General features: G+C 34.6%; 1 protein-coding gene across 3 annotated transcripts in view; it reads left to right on the forward strand.

The window, feature by feature from the left end:
- The window catches only part of GRM1 (glutamate metabotropic receptor 1), a 419,049-nt gene that overhangs the window by 238,625 nt on the left and 161,902 nt on the right, over positions 1 to 18,522 (forward strand). The window lies entirely within an intron of this gene.

Raw genomic sequence — 18,522 nt, forward strand, 5'->3', positions numbered from 1 at the left:
CTTTCTCTGTCTGGCTTATTTTACTTAGCTAATGTCCTCAAGGTCCATTTATGCTTTTGCAAATATATTTCCTTTTTATGGCTGAATAATATTCCATTGTATATATACACCACATCTTCCTTATTCATTCATGGTCAGATATTTAGGTTGTTTCTACATCTTGGCTATTGTGAATAATGCTGCAATGAACAGGAAAGCACAGATATCTCTTTGAGGTGCTGATATCATTTCCTTTGGATATATACACAGAACTAAGATTGCTGAATCATATGGTAGGTCTATCTTTAATTTTTCTGAGGAAACATCATTTTGTTTTATGTAGTGGCCGTACCAATTTACATACCACAAATAGTGTACAAGTGTTCCCTTTTCTTCCCATTCACTAATACTTGTTGTTTCTTGTCTTTTGATAACAGTCATCCTAACAAGTGTGAGGTAATATCCCACTGTGCTTTTGATTTGCATTTCCCTGACGATTAGTGATGTTGAGCATTTTTTCATGTACCCATTGGCCATTTGTATGTCTTTGGAAAAGTTGACTATTTGGCTTCTCTGCCTATTGTTTAATTGGACTGGTTTTTTTTTGCCCTTGAGTTATATGAGTTTCTTATATATTTTGGAAACTAATGCCTTATCACATATGATTTCCAAGTATTTTTTTCCTATTCCATACGTTGCCTTTTCATTTGGTGATTGTTTCTTTTGCTGTACAGAAGCCTTTAGTTTGACATATTCTACTTGTTGATTTTTGCTTTTGTTGCATGTGCCTTTGGTATCATATCCAAAAAACATTGCCAAGACTGAGAGAAGTAGGCCTCTTTGACAGCATCCTGCACAGCAGGGGAAGCTGGGTACTCAGTCACATGCTCTTATGTTCCCCTTGTGGGAGAAACCATGTACTGAGAAGATTTCTCTTGGTCCTGTGCTGTACCACCTTGGAAGAGGGCTGATGCAGATTAAGTCTGGCGGTTCCTCTTACCCTGTCCAGTGCATACCAACTTGGTTTATTTTTTCTTTCTTTCTTTTTTGTATGTGTGTGTGTGTGTGTGTGTGTGTGTGTGTGTGTGTGAGATCAGTGTGCTAGAACTTCACTAGAAACCTGCACTTCCACAAACACTGTCTTATCCATGGGTGATTGTCTAAGAAAGTTTTATTTGGGGGCTTCTGGACCACAGCTGAGAGAATCTGGAGCTGGTTCATGGGCCTTTGCAGGGTCCACAGCCAGTACCGAGCTCTGTCTGCCTGTTACCTGATGCATAAGGAGCAAGGCTCTTCCTGGGTCCCTTGGCATAGAGTGCTGGATTCCACAAAGGCACTTTTTTCCATGAATGGATGCCAAATTTTTGTTGTTGGTGGGGGTGGGGGGAGGGTGTGTGTGACACAAACCTGGTACATTTTTCAGCCATGTTGCTGATGTTCTCTCCATATACATATGTGTGTATATGTATATAATTTAATTAATAACAAAGGCAAATTGAAGAAATTATCTGATGCATTGTTTTCCCTATCAAATTACAAAGGATTTAAACAAATAATCACATGATATTTCTCCATGCTGGAGACTGTGAGTAGATGAACATTCTGAGAGACTGCTGAATGTGTGAATGGCTGTAACATTCTGGAAAGCAAATTAACAATATGTATTAATGTTTAAAAGGTTTATTTCTTTAACTCTCCTTCTTAACTCTAATCTTAGAAAATATTCAAGGATACTGACCAAGATGTAAACACACACTTCAGTATTATTTGCAGTAGAAAAAAAATGTCAGAAACTGCAATAATGTCTAGCTACTAGGGAATAAGTATTATTTCTGTTATAGACATAAAAATATTTAAAAATAACTTTTCATAATGTGGGGAACATTTTTATAAAATAATCATAAATAAAATGCTGAATATGAAATTATTAGTATGTTTTGAGTTTTGTAAGAAAAAATATATATGTGAAATAAGATTGGAAAGAATTAACCAAACATAATCCTATTATTGTTTAGATGGTGGAATTATAGGTAACTCATATAACCTCCTCTACAGCTTTATATATAACATTTTACATACATGATAAAGTTACAAAATAGTGGGGAAGGATTATTCAGTTAACAGTGTGCTAAAGAATAGCAATTTAGAAAGACTCCAAATTAGATCCTTATCTTACCTTGCACACAAGCATAAATTTATTTATTGCTTTAACACAGTATTTTCTATGTCTATCTGCATGCCAGCACCATAACATTTTGCAACTGGATTTCTTTTGTATCTCAATGACTAAAATCTCTACATTATTTTAGGGACAAAAATAACAAGATGGCTAGGCTAGTTTAATCTATTTTCACAAAAACCGAGTACACAGTTGTAGAAATATCAAGTCATTCATTTATACTTGCATCTTTAATTTTCTCATGAGGTAAAAAAAGAAGTAGGCTAATGCATGAGTTCTTAGCCTTTTGCTGTAATGCATTACAAATCAATTTGAAAGAATGTGTGCAATTCTTATACTGTAGGGAATATTCGACAATTACATTACTTCAGAATTCTGGTTTTTTACAGAGTGTGTACTCACTAGAGAGTTAAGTAATGTTAAATAAATTAGCATCTTAATGAAAACTGTATATTAATACTGTTCCTGTTCCTAAGTAGTAATTTAATTCCAGTAAATCACAGAATTCAATTTTTGCTAAATAAATATCATTGTCTTGAAAAATACAATGCTACAACTAAGCATTTGCTGTACTCCCTGATATTTAAAGATGGCCATTATTAAAAGGGGAAATGTATTCATTTTAAAGACTATATGGTTTGGAAATTTTGCTTACTGTCCAACAGGGCAAATTAGATAGGCATATTCAATGCTCCCTCTCAAGTGAGTCATTAGATAATCCAGTTTAGTTTTGGAATGTGATCATTATATACTGCATCACTCAAGTAATAGAATTTTAACAACAGTTCTATCAAAGATTTATTTTCTTTAAAAGATGCAGCCTAACCACAAAGAATAAGAGTAAGATTCTTACCACACAGTATAATGGTTAGAGGATAGTTTTTAAATAGCGTTTTAATTTTTATTTATTTATTTATTTGACAGAGAGAGACGCAGCGAGAGAGGAAACACAAGCAGGGTGAGTGGGAGAGGGAGAAGCAGACTTCCTGCGGAGCAGGGACCCCGATGCGGGGTTCAATCCCAGGACCCTGAGATCATGACCCGAGCTGAAGGCAGACGCTTAATGACTGAGCCACCCAGGCGCCCCTTAAATAGAATTTTTAATCCAAAAGAATTTAACTTTTCAATCAAATTAAGACCTCAGTGTGATTTTTTAAAAAATAATACATATTAAAGAGTTAACTTCAGAAATACCATATTATAGTAAACATGAAAACCCAGTATGAAGTGAGCAAAGAATTTTTTTAAGAAATTTCAAAGTTTGCCTGTAATGTTTTATTTTGAACTATAGTTTCTGTTGGGTATTAGATTCAGTCAATAATGTTTGTACAAATCACTTTTTGTTATGGAGTAGAAGTCTTGTGTGTGTGTGTATATTTTTCATGCTTAACATAGTTAATGAGGTGGTTCATACAGTTTATACAGAGAAACCAGGCAAGTGTTAAGAATGCTTTTTAAAAAATTATTTAAATATTTCAAATATATAGATAGTACAGGGAATAATGTAATGAATGTCCATGTAACCACCAGTGATATTTAACGAATGTTAATATATTGCCATTTTTATTTCATTTGTTTTAAAGCTACAGATATATTTGAAGCCTACTTCCCTTACTAATTGCTAGTTCAATTGCTATTTCCCCAGAGCTGGATCATTATGTAGCTCACCTCCAAGGGCACTATTCTTGTAAAATACAATGCAAATGGTTGCATGGAGATGAGCAATGCTGCAGTTCTGCCCTTGAATTGGTATGGGATTTCCTGACAATACCTTTATACTTTTACTACATGTTATGGACCCACAAATTATTTGTAGTATTATTTTTGAATTTTCAGAGATAAACATAAATAGTAGTGGCCTCTTTGTAGCTAAATCTAAGGAAACATTTTCAGTGCTCATCTCATTTGACCTCCCAATAGCATTTGATTCAATGGACCGCTTGTCCTTCTTTAAACTCTTTCTTGAGCACATTAGCACCAGTCTTTCCTGATTCTCCTCTTCCCTCTTGCCACTCAATAAAGTCTCCTTCCTTGACTCTTTTCAAATATTTTGTTTCCTTTTTTGCTAAACCCAATGGGGGTTTATTCATAAAATCTCAGTGGGGATTTTATTCATACCCAAATATTCTAGTGGTACCTTACCTATATGGTGATGACTGCTTCATTTGGATCCTCATTCCTGGCTTTATGCCTTCATTAATATCCTTATGAGATTGATTACTGACTATACAAAGTGTGGTCAGGTCTACATCAGGCCTGTTTTCCATACTTTATTTTAAGCCATAGATTAGGTAACCAGTTGAGTAATAGAATAAACCTATGTATATATAAAAATAGAATAAACCTATAAATCTGAAATTTACTTTTATTTTGGTGCTATATTTTTCCAATAGACAAGACATTTTTCAGTTCTCAAGGTTGTAAATTTATTATTCCTCTTAGAGACACTTTTTTTTTTAAAAATCACAGGAAATGGCATTAATCATCCAATCAGAATGAACTAGCCACCATTCTTGACTCTTTTCTTTACATTGCTACTAACACCTAATCACCAGGTTCCACTGGAACTCCTTTCATGCCTCTGCAGTCATTCACTTATTTCCAACCATATCCCCACTGATCTAGTAAAGAACCTTATCAGTTCTCATCTGTATTATTCTTTCTTTGTAACTTGTTTTCCTTATGCTAGTCTCACAACATGCCCTCCCCCAACAATCCATTCTCCTTCTGCTTCCAGAGGGATCTTATTAGAATACAACTCTGCTCATGTCTGACCCATTCTTACAATTCACCACCTTCTTTGACCACTTCTGCTAACCACTTTGCTTTCCAGCCATAGGAAACTAACAACATTTCTTAGGATTTTTCATGTTTTCTCTTAGCTCAAGAGTTTTTTACTTGGTAAGGTGTAAGTAACTTACAGTTTTTGATGACTGAACACATAAAAATACCTGCCCATTACCACCTCCCAGAACTTCCCCTGACTGAGTTCTATAATGTCTACTTGTCTTACAGAAATTGGCTCATTCATCTCTTCTTCCACAAAAGGCTTTTTTAATCTTCAGTTCTTCCTTGTCCCAGGTAGTGAAAGTACTTCTTCATCTCCTCTGACTACATTGTATTTTCATCTGTTTACTTGTTTATCTCTCTTGCATTTCCTGATAACAAATACTTATTTATATTTGTATACTCAATGACAACCACATAATTGATTACAGAAGATACCCAATAAATATTTATTGAGTAATGGGATAAATGAAATTCTGTTTTAGAGATTTATATTTTAAAGTCTTAAAATCATCCTATCAAGGCTTAGCTAACAAACTGCCTCCTAATTAAGCCTTTGAGATCCTTTTCCCTCTGTCACCTGGTTATGACTTTTCTTCTCAAAAGAAAGAACTTTCTTTCCTTTCTCATAACTCATGATGTTCTGTCTTGTATAATTTATGTGCATGTGTGTCTTTGCCCTACCTTCCCATTCCAGTTTTAAGCTCCTGGGGACATTGATCCTAGGTTCTCCTTTTCTCTGTATCCCCAGCACCGAGCCCTGTCCTCTAAGGACAAATGACATACCATGATCAGGCTACAGTATCAGTATCAGGCTAAGATCACATATCAGTCATATTTTAGATCTACTGGAAATAATAACTTGTTGCTTAAACTATTATATTAAAATAAATTCTCAGTATAAAGCAGTAGATCATATTTTCCATGAAACAGAATCATGAGGTCAGAATGATGTGATGAAGTGATTATCTATCTATCTATCTTTCTATCTCCTGGCACAATGTCAGAAACAGAATGCTCAATACAAGATAATTATTATTTTATGACATTTAAGTAATCAACATGGACTTTCTAAAGTACCTTTGAATATTGTTTATAATTCTCTGATGGCTATCCTAATGATATAGGTAGACATCAGATGTTCCTCATTAAAACCATTGTTCTAAATTTTAAAATTTTCTCAGAAATTGCTATCTAGATTCTATTGTATGCCATCATGAGGTGATTTGAGTCATTGCTATCACAGTCTGATCACTGAGTTTTGTTAGATGTTCACAGTATTTCTTAGGAAAGAAACTAATCTTTGAATGAATTTTAAACAAATGTACTTGAAAAGAGAGATAATACCAATCAGGCACAATCAGAATTCATCATAGTAGAATACTTAATGTGTATTCTTTCCAACGTCATGATCCAGGTTATTATTACATATAGCAAGCATTTATTAAATACCTACATGAGTAAAGGACTATAAATTTTTATAAAAATTTATGTTAGAGGAATTTAACTTTTACTCTTCTCTGTTTAAATGGGGATTGTCAGGGGCTAGAGAGAGAAAAGGAAAGGGGGAGGTATTGGTCAAGGGGTACAAATTTTCAGTTATGAAAGATGAATAAGTTCTGGAGATCTAATGTACAGCAATGTGACTATAATTAAGATATAATTAACAATGCTGATTTATATACTTGAGATTTGCTAACTAGGTAGATCTTAAAATGTTCTCACCACACAAAAAAAGAAACTTGGCTTGATTGTGGTGATTATTTCATAATGTATACATATTTCAAAATATCAAATGGCATACCTTAAATATATACAATTTTTTTTTAAAGATTTTTTATTTATTTATTTGAGAGAGAGAGAATGAGAGACAGAGAGCATGAGAGGGAGGAGGGTCAGAGGGAGAAGCAGACTCCCTGCCGAGCAGGGAGCCCGATGCGGGACTCGATCCCGGGACTCCAGGATCATGACCTGAGCCGAAGGCAGTCGCTTAACCAACTGAGCCACCCAGGTGCCCTATACAATTTTTTTTTTGCCAATTATACTTTAATAAAGCTGGAAAAAGATTTAAAAAAAAGTAAGGCCAGAATTGCCTGGTAAAATTTATATTTACTTAAGAACTATTACAAAAAATGTGGTACATACTTCGTAACATGAACATGTACGCAGGTATCTTTCTTGCACTGTTTTTCTAAATGAGCAACATGAAGATAATTACCTCACAATTAGTTCTTGTTGAGGGCATGTTCTTCAGTGAATGCTTTAAACGCACCATTTAATTAATGTATGAGGCACAGAGAAGTTAAACAAGCTGAGAAATACCAGTAGAGTTTTCAAATTAAACAGACTGATTTAAGAGCCATTGATGTTAACCACTATGCAATATTGGTATACTGATTTATTTTACAAGAGGAAATGTAAAATGCTCATTTCTTAAAAATGCACTCTTATATTTGTTATCTGCAATTTTATCATTTTCTAAAGAAAAATTTATTATTCACTCTGAAAGTTTCCTGATACCAATTAAAATGCAGCCTGACCATGAATTATTTTATCTTCCATTTAGTTCCAAGTGAGTGTCTGCATTAATTCACAAATAGTTTACTTACTCTGTTGCATATCATTTAAAAAAAATCACAGCGCATTTCATAATAATAGTACATTTGTTACCATACAAATTGTATTAAATCTTCACCCATATTGAGGCTATAGTGCAAAAATAAATGTAATATTCATCTCATTCTGAGGTAGCCACTTGACAAATAGCTGAAATGGAGATCTGGAAAACAGGCCTGCTGCCGACTGCGTAACCAGTGTAGCCTGAAGCCATTTTTAAATGCACATTAACAAGAGTACTCTGAAATGTCCGAGAGGGCAATAAATAACAGACAAAAAACATGCCATCATTTGCCCAAAAAGTTCATTAGAGTACTAATTAATTTTTTTTCTTACAAAAGGTATTTAAGGTTAATAAGTACAGGGTAAAAAACAAGTGGGGGTGCCTGGGTGGCTCAGTTGTTAAGTGCCTGCCTTCGGCTCAGGTCATGATCTCAGGGTCCTGGTATCGAGCCCCGCATTGGGCTCCCTGCTCAGCCAGGAGCCTGCTTCTCCCTCTCCCGCTCCCCCTGCTTGTGTTCCCTCTCTAGCTGTCTCTCTCTCTCTCTGTCAAATAAATAAGTAAAATCTTAAGAAAAAAGAAGTGTGTAGCCCCTAAGGAAAGAACTTTTTCTTCTACCACCCAGACTCCTTCTGAAGCAGGCCAGGTGAAATGTGTACATGCAATGTTAAGTAAATGTTGACATTATGATGCTATCAATTGGCCCATTAGATAAATGCTGCCCCCATTCTGAAATGGACATCAAGGTAGATTCCCTAAGTTACCAACTGATAAAAATATAAGCATCAATGCATAATGTTGCATGTCTCTAATTCGTATGTGCATGTCCTTTTATAGTTTCAAAGTGAGTTCATGTCATATTCATTTAATCACAACAATCTTATGAGTTAGCATAGAATTTAAAACTGAAAGAGACAATGGGAGTCATGGAATACACATTCACTTCACAAATAAAGAAATCTGGATCCAACCTCATGTTTCAGAGGATGATTACCAGGATGGTGAGGGAACTCAAACCCAGGAGAAAGCCTGTGCCCAAGAAATACTTATCAAACTGGATTAAATGGAATAATGTTGCAGGAATTCTCTGCCCTTAGTGCCTGTAGTTCTTAGTCACGGTGCTTCGAAGAATGAAGAGGTGGACCAGACGAAGAGTGGTGGGCAGCAAAGCAAAGATTGTTGAGCAATAGTACAAAGCTCCCAGAAGAGGAGGGAGGCCCGAGAGGGTTGCCCTTGGAGTTTCTAAGTTTAGGGTTTTTATGAGCTCTTTGTGGAACTAACGTAAGCAATCAGAGTTTGCCAATCAGGACTTTGGTCACGTATCTGTCTACCTATTAAGTTAATGTCAGTCAGCTGATGGTCTTTTTTGCTGACATCTGGGGACTTGTCTTAACTGTCCCTTGCCCGTGATAGTAACAGATGCTTTGTGGTTAGTTTTCTTATTTTAGGACATTTTACAGAAGTCATTTCTGCAAAGGCTGCAAAGCAGAATGCTAGTGTGGTCCTGTCTTAAGCTGCAAAACAGGATGTTAGTGCTGTTTTATTTTAGCTGTCCTGACTCCATATTTTCTTGTTGGGGACACCAGCCCTGCCTACCTAACTGTCCAGCTCACTCCTAACAATGTAATATAGGAAAGTAATCTCTTTAAATATGAACAAAAAATGGTAGAAAATAAATTTTTATGAAATTCAGATACAAAATGGTATTGATGAAGCCTAAATTTACATATTCTTTGCATATGATAAATTAAAGTTTTATATTTTCATCTGTCACAAGAATTTGCTAGCTGGAAAAATTACATTTAGGTTGATGAACTCTTTCCTGAGTGGTACATGATTTCAATAATTCAAAAAAGAAAAAAAAAGGAGAGAGGCACTTATTAAAATTGTTTTCCTAAAAAGAGATTCAGGATGCAGCACTTCCTCTTTCCTCTTCCTTCCCTACCCTCCCCCCCCAAAGACATGCTTGGCATACAAAACATTTTAAAAATAAAATGAAGCAATGCAGAACTTGGTAAGCATTTTTATTTGGTTCAATGCCTTTAAATCCTTCATTAAAACTGTGTCTATTTGCTACAGGCAGAAGAACCATCTATGTCAATATTTTAAGAATACTGGAAAGAAATGTTGCTTTTCAATGATTTTCTCCCTAATTAAGTTTTGTGGGAAATAATTCCAGAACAAAGGCAGAAAAAAATCTATTGCTGAAGGGACTGATGCCCTGTGTACACAGAGCAGGAGTTACTGCTAACCCTCTGAAGGTTCCCATTCCTCCACTTCCCTCCTCCACTTCCTCCTTTGTGACATCTGAGCTTGCTGGTCACAGTTTTGGTCCAGGAGAAATGGAATTGGCCTAAACCACCTGGAAATTGATCCCATGTACTCAGCTTCGTAAGCACCATTTTGGGGAAGATCATACTTATGGTTTCCCCTAATGCTGAGTTTTTAATATTTTATCCAATAAACTTTTTTTTTTTTTTAAAGTAAAGCTCTAGTGATATCCAGTTGAGGATATCCAGAGAGGTTGCCAGGGCTGTTTGGCCTAAAGCCTGGAACAAGACTGAGTAATGAGGTGGGAGAGATTTATTATGGCTCTTTAAAAAGACTTGTTCGGAAGCTGGGGAAGGAGGGTGGAGGAGGAGACTACCAGAAAGGAGATAAAGGAGCTCCTTAGGGAGTCCTGGAGAGAGGGAGGGGAACTTAGCTTCAGAAAGACTTCTGATAGGCAGGTGGTCCTTTGAACATTTATCTCATTCAAACCAAATTTCTAAGTCTTTTGAGGTTTGCCTGTCATTAGGTTTTGTAGCATAGTATTACATTTTCCTAAATGTAGGCTATTTGTCACCTTAAAAATTGCTTGCCTTGTTTATAGAAAAGAATGAGGAGCAGCTGTCCAAGTGAGAGACTTCATTTTCTCTGTGAGTAGAGTCCATTAAATGGCCATTATAAGTAAATCTCATAGTTCACAGATATTGCTGCTTTATGATTTATCAGCTAAATCATCTATTAGAAGATTGAGTCTTCAGTAGACAGATAAGGTAAAAACTCTTAATTCCAAAATATGGTAGTTCTTTATTGAACTAATAATTTGCAGCTTTTGTCAGGGTGTATATTCCTGCCTGTGGCCATAACTCTAAAGAAAATGGTAGTTCCTTTTCAATTTTACCCAGCAGTCCTCCACACTTTTACATTCTATCAGTGTTTGCTGCATTCCAAGACTGTCCAGATATGGAGTAGCATTATCTGTACCTTCCCATATGGATCTATATTAATACATTGCCTATGAGTATGATGTATGCATGAAGTAGGCATTCAGCTATTTTCTGTAATTTGAAAAGCTCAAAGAAAACCCATCTTCCCAAAACATCACTGCAGGGTGCTTGGGGATTTCTTCTGAGCTCATTGTTTTTAAAAATGCAAATTCTCCTTAGTATATTAATATGATAATTTCCTAATACTTGAGCTAGGATTTATCACATGAGTTTCAATCAGCAACCATTTGTTGGTCACATTTTATTTTTGAAATACAAAGTTATTTACTCTCTTGGACACAAATATAAAAGTTATCCTTGCACCTGGATAGCTTGTATACTGCCAGATTGTGAGTTGCTTAAAGGCAGAGTGTCTTTTCTAGTGCCTAGAATGGTAGAATTAATAAATAGTATTTAGAGAATAAACACATTATTGAATGATTCCAGTAGATTCCTCATGTAACAAATATCTGTAGTCCATAGAGTACATTATGAACAGCATGAGAATATTTAAAAAGTTCTGGTAAAGAGAATAGGCAGGTGAGGACTGATAGAGGCTTTGCAGAGCATGTTTCACATGCCTTTCATGTAGTTTTGGAATGTTGGTAAGGTCTGGAGCTGACAACCAGGAAAGAATTCTTGAGACAGTTGGGAGTTTCCTGGAGGAAGGTCACACATATCCCACCCAGGAGTTGAGGTGAGGGGTTTGCAGGGTGTCAGTTTGTGCTTTGTCCTTAGCTTTTCTTCTGTTCCCTCATCACCTTGATTGTTGGGTAAGATTTAGGCAGCTTTTGCAAAAGGGTTAGAGAATTTTTGTTAGTAGTAAAGACAGAGACCCAGAGATGAAAAATTAAAGTGTTGATCCTATTTAGGAATTGACCAGTGCCTCCAGTGAACTGTGAGGCAGGAAGTGGAAAAACAAGGAAACAAGGCTTGTGGCCATAAATGGAGTCCTATGAATGCCTTGTAAAGGAACGTGGACTTTACTCCTAAAATAAGGAATAAGGAGCTACTTAATCCTAGTAACAAAAAGATCATTGAGTACGTGAAATGAAATGAAAACGCAAAATAGTTTGGGGACAAAAGACAGGTTATTGCCTACAGCACAAATTGATAAAGTTAGCCTAGAATTCAATGAATCCAAGAATATTGCATAAGTTATTTGAATGCTAACTCTACATAAAAGGATATCATCTGTGCCAAATTTACGTTTTCAACAAAATTTAATGCCCTCCTTTTCTTGGTCCTCTGGCACTTTTATTAGATAGGGTATTTGGTGACCTATTCATTGGTTCTGTGAATAGTATGGGACTTCCTTGGTGTAGAACTCAAACAGTGAGGACACTGGCTGATGGGCTGAGGGGCCTGTAGACCACTGGGACCATGCCCTGGGAGAAGGGTGGAGCCCCAGTGGAGGAGAAAAAATTCCTGTTTTTTTATATGAGAAAATAAGTCACTTGAAGGAGATATTCTCCAAACATAAAACAAAAACACTGCAAAAGAACCTGGGATTATATCTTAAGTAACTTTATTGTTAATACTGTTGCCTTTGTCTCTAAAATCGCAGTTAAATGTTTTGAAATCTAACCACAAAGAGCAAAAACACCCCCTCAGTTGGTTCTCACCCTTACAAACTCTAAATGGTGCCAACGGCTTATGAGGCACCATTCTCATAGATTTTTAATGGCAGTCACATGATCTCTTTTAATTTCCCCAGATCAAGATTTAAAAAGTGCTCCTTTTATAAATCAGAGGATATATGCAAAATGCCCCCTTTAAAGGCGGCTGCTCCGCACAGCAGTACAAGGGATTGGATTCAATGCTTTAGAACTTGCTTGCCCCCACTTTTTTTTTCCAGATGGATAATTGTTAGAGGGTTATTAGAAGTAGTTAAGTGGAAGGCAATTATGAGACTATCGGCAAATCTGCCTGCATTTTGATTTGAATGTTGAAGCATTCACAGTATTTGTTGTGTGTTCCTGGTAATGGAATTCAAACCTTTATCTTTTGTTAAAGTGTTCTTCAAATATATATGATTATGTGGATGTACAGGAATAAAGCATGTATTAGTTAGTCTCTCTGCAATTGTTCTCCTGTTAGAACAAATGTAAAGTCTCTTTTATTATGTAACTGCAACAAGGATGTGACTTTTGAAGTTCTTAAGGTGCCTTTTATTTATTTTTAAGGTGCATGCATTTTATTTCAGCAACTTAAATGGAGGTACCAAACACAGGAATATTGCCAAGGTATCTTTTTTTTTCTTTTTTTTAAGATTATTTATTTGAGAGAGAGTGAGCCTGGGGAGGGGAGGGGTGGAGGGAGAGGGAGAGAGAGAATCTCAAGCAGACTCCTTGCTCAGCTGATGTGGGACTTGATCCCGTGACCCTGAGATCGTGACCTGAACTGAAACCAAGAGTTGGGGGCTTAACTGAGTGAGCCATTCAGGTGTCACTCAAGGTATCTTTTGAATTAGTGAAATTTATGCAAAAAATAATGGCAAATAATCTATTTCACTATATTTTTATATTCTATCTGAGTGCTTTTTTTGTTTGTTTTGTTTTTTAGATTTTATTTGACAGAGAGAGAGAGAGAGCACAAGAGGGGGGGAGCAGCAGAGGGAGAGGCAGAGGGAGAAGCAGGCTCCCCGCTGAGCAGGGAGCGATGTGGGACTCGATCCCAGGACCCTGGGATCAGGAACTGAGCTAAAGGCAGACACTTAACCGACTGAGCCACCCAGGCGCCCCATCTGAATGTTTTCAATTAAATTAACATCAAAATATTTTTTAAAAATTGCATAACTGCAATACATATTGTCCAGATGTTTAAGCCATTTCAATAAAATCAATCTATCTAGGTTTTTTTTTTTTAAAGACTTGCAGAGAATATAACCTCCATAACTTTAAGAAATAGGTAATTTGGAAGCGATATTTACTTTTATGCATAAGGTATTAGTTTGGCTACAAAATCTTAGACTAGGACAAATTGTCAACTGTCGCTAATCATTCTTATTCTTACAATATTTAAAAAAATGTATTTGCAAAAGAAAATGTTCTCGATTGTTTTAAAGTAAATATAAGAGGGTTATTGCTGTTATGAAGCTTATTTGCATGTTTCAGAATGTTGAATATATATTAGTAATTAATATTTATCTCACTTCAATGATACAGGCTTGGAATAGTAAGAGAATGCCTGCTTTATGAATGCAGAAACAGAAGACAGCTTAGCTCCCAAGAAGACCCATTGCTTTAATAATTACATGATATTGAAATGCATTTGGACCAGGATCTTAGTGTCTAGTTATTCTAAGAAATTGGTGTCCAGCCATTTATGTTGGAGGACTGCTGTGAGCACTGTGGCAACTGTAAAAAACTAAATGGAGTGGATATTTGTTTCAAAAAGCTAAAATGGAGGACAAGAATGTAGATAGTATAGGGATTCAAAAGTAGGAGTTGTCCCCATGAGTTACAGTGGGCAAGATGGGCTTAATTTAGACCATTTAAGGTGGTTGAAATTTGGATTGGAGGAGGGAAAAAGTAAGAATGACAGCCAGTGAGTGGCAGGCATGTTCATGGGACCATTTATACGTGCAGGGACTCTAGAAGAGGAGGATCAGTCTGCAAAGCTCAGACCATTCTTCTGCTGAAAAATCCAACTGTTCATATAAAAATACCATTTTTTCTGCCTTGAACTTTTTTTCTCATTTGTTTTTTTTTTTCTATTATGCTATCCTCAGTGTCTAAGATTATTGTTTTACTTTCAAGACTCAGTTCAGATGCCACTAAAAGTCTATTTAGCTATATTTATCTATATTTTATATATTTATATATATTACATATATATTATATATTTCTCTATTTAGCTATATAATTCCATACAGTATTAAAATTTGTCCTGTATTAAGAAAAAATAGAATTTACTAAAAGCATATTACCTGTCTTTAGACCATCTGAGATATTTTTATATCTATTATCAATTTTTCAATTTTTAGTTCTAGATATTCTAGATAATTTGGAGCCAAGATTGAAGTGATTGGTTTCTCTCATTGATTCATTAGCATAAATAACCATCTGACAAGGAAATCCAAAAGAAATATTATATTCCTTCAAATCATATTGTTTGGAAGACCCAAAAAGTACTAAAATCTATTCCATGTACTTTAAATATAATATCTTTGATCTTTAATTTTCAGTACAACACAATGATGTATTCTTAATCTTGTTTTATAGTGGAGAAAAATTTAGCTTAGAAAGTTAAATTACCAAGGTCATATAGCTGGAAAGTGGCAAAGGTAATATTTTAACTAAGATCTCTTGGAAATTAAGTTTATGCTGTTCTACTACAGCATATATTCACTCATAACGACATGTTACCTATTTCCCATCTAGTAGTGAATAGAGTAAATGACTTTTACACCAATTTTATTTCTTCCTTGAATATTTAATGGAAATCACCACTGAAGCTGTGTAGGGCTACAGTTTTCTTTGTGGGAATGTTTTTAATTGCAAATTTATTTTTATCAACAGGTATAGGATTATTGGTTTTTTTTTTTAATTTCTTCTTATGTCTGTTTTTCTTCAGTTTCAATTTTCTCCTAATCTGTTAGCTTTATTGGCTTACAACTTTTCATAATAATTTCTTATTTTTTTAATGTTTGTAGAATCTACAGTGATTTTTCTTTTTTCATTGCTGTTATTGGTAATATATATTCTCTCTCTATTTTGATCATTATACCTAGAGAGTTATAACTTCTATTGATTTTCCAAATAATTGTCTTTTGGTTTCTTTGATTTTTCTTTATTGTTTATGCTTGTACCCCCATCACTCTCTTTCTTCTGCATAATTTCAATTCACTTTGACATTCATTTGCTAGCTTACTAAAGTGGAAACAGCATGAATTTTTAATCATTCTGTTTGATGTGCACTTACAGATAAAAATTTTCCCCGTACCACTGTTTTAACTGCATCCCATGAATTTGAGTATCTTGTATTTTAATTATCATTCAGTTCAAAGATTTTATAATTACTCATGTGATTTATTCTTTAATCTATGGATTATATATGTGTGTGTTGCTTAATTTCAAATATTTGAAAATATTTGGTTACTTTCCAGAGTGTTTTGTTATTGCTTTCTGAGTTTAACTGAGTTTTATTGAGATTTATATTGTGGCCCAGGAGTGGTCTATCTTGGTGCATGTTTCATGTGCACTGAAAATAATATGTCTTCTGCATGTGTTTGATACAATGTTTTATAAATGTCTATTAGGATAAATTGTGTTTATATTATTTATTCTCTTAAAGTAAATAAAATATATAACTATATTTGTGAATTTTTATGTTCTCCCATTAGTTCTGTCTGATTTTGTTCTACATATTTTGAAACTCTGTTACTAGGATTGGTATGTATGCTTGGTTTTTTGTTTTTTTTGTTTTTTTTAAAGATTTTATTTATTTATTTGAGAGAGAGAGAATGAGAGAGAACACATGAGAGGGGATAGGGTCAGAGGGAGAAGCAAACTCCCTGCTGAGCAGGAAGCCCGATGTGGGACTCGATCCAGGGACTCCAGGATCATGACCTGAGCCGAAGGCAGTCGCTTAACCAACTGAGCCACCCAGGCACCCCTGTATGCTTGGTTTTATCACTATAAAATATCCTGCTTCATTTTTGGGAATATTCCTTGTTCTGATGTTTATCTTGACTAATATTAATATAGTTACACCAGCTTTTTTATACTTATTATTTGTATGATACAGATTTTTTCTGTCCTTTTGCCCTCAACTTATTTAGGTCTTTATATTTAAACTGCATTTTTAAAGAAAGCTTATAGTAGCATCTTACTTTTTATATAAAAACTAATAATGATTTCCTATTAATTAGAGTGCTGACTCCTCATACATTTAATATAATTATTGATATAGTTTGGTTAAAGGCTACCAGTTTGGGGTACCTAAGTGACTCAGTCGATTAAGCATCTGCCTTCAGCTCAGGTCACGATCTCTGGGTCCTGGGATCGAGTCCCACATCGGACTCCCTGCTCAGTGGGGAGTCTGCTTCTCCCTCTCCCTCCTCCCCCCAACTCATGGGCTCACGGGCTTTCTCTCTCTCTCTCAAATAAATAAAATATTAAAAAAATAAAGTCTGCCACTTTGTTAAGTGTTTTTTTATTTGTCCTTTTTGTTCTCTGTTTCTTTTTAAATTTTTAAATTAATGTTTAAAAATTTTGAAAGAGTATGCATAATTAAATTTACCATTTTGACCATTTTTATTACCCTCCTACTTTTGAATTAATTAAATATTGATTTGGTTAAATATTTCCCTATATCCCATTTTATCTCCTCTGTTGATTTTTTGCTGTACCAGCACTTTAAGTGATTGCTCTAGGGACCAAAATATGCACCTTTAATTTGTCATAGTCCACCTTAAATTGTTTTTATTACTTTCTGGAGAATGTAGAACCTTAACATAGTATTATATTTCTATTTTCCCATATACCATTCTTCATGCTATTTTTGTCATGTAATCAACTTCTCTGTATGTTAAGACTCTTCCCAATACATTGTTGCTAGTTTTAACCAGTTGTACTTTAAGGATATAAAAATAAAAAGCCTTGTATATTTATCCACATATTTTTTCTCTAGAACTTTTTATTCCTTTGTTTTATTCAAGTGGTTTAATTATTTCCTTTTAGCCTAAAAAACTTTATTTAACATTATTTGTGACTGAGGTTTATTGGTCATAAATTATCTCACCAAAAAATCTATTCTACTTATTTGAAAATTTCTTTAGATACTTTTTAGTTTGATGTAGTCCCACTTGTTTATTTTTGCCTTTGTTGCCTGTTCTTATGTGTCATATTTAAAAAAAATCATTGCCAAGACCAGTGACAAGGAGCTTTTTTCCATATGCTTTTTTTGAGCAGTTTTATGGTTTCAGGCCTTACATTTAAGGTTTTAATCCATTTTGAGTTAATTCTTGTGAGTGGCATAAGATAGAGAAGCCTAGTTTCATTCTTTTACATGTAGATATCCAGTTTTCACAACACAATTTATTGAAAAGGCTATCCTTTCCCTATTGTGTATTGTTGATGCCCTTGTCAAAGATTAGTTGACCATATATATGGGCTGCTATCTGGGCTTTCGATTCTGTTTCAATGATTTGTCTCTTTTTATGCCAATACCATACTGTTTTGATTACTGTAACTTTGTAATATAGTTTGAAATCAGAAAGTATGATGCCTACAGTTTTGTTCTTCTTTATCAAGATTTCTTTGGCTATCTTAGGTCTTTTGTGTTTCCATACAAATTTTAGGATTGTTTTTTATTTCTATGAAAAATGGCAATGGAATTTTGATAGAGATTGAGTTGAATCTGTAGATTGCTTTGGGTGGTATACCTCCTTGCTTAGACATATTATAAAATATTTGTTTTTATTGTTTTTGATGTTATCATAAATGGGATTTTTTCCTTAATTTCTTTTCCCAAAAGTTTATTGTTAGCCTATAGAAATGCAACTGGTTTTGTGTATTGAATTTTTATCCTGCAACTTTACTGATTTTTTCTATTAGTTCTAACAGTTTTTTGGTGAAGTCTTTAGGGTTTTCATATAAGATCATGTCATCTACAAGAAGAGGCAGTTTTACTTCTTCCCTTTTAATTTGGATACATTTTATTTATTTATTTATTTATTTATTTATTTATTTATTTATTTATTT

This window comes from Mirounga leonina, unplaced genomic scaffold, assembly GCF_011800145.1.
Source record: "Mirounga leonina isolate KUSES-001 unplaced genomic scaffold, KU_Mleo_1.0 Mir_53, whole genome shotgun sequence".
In the NCBI taxonomy this organism is placed as follows: Eukaryota; Metazoa; Chordata; class Mammalia; order Carnivora; family Phocidae; genus Mirounga; species Mirounga leonina.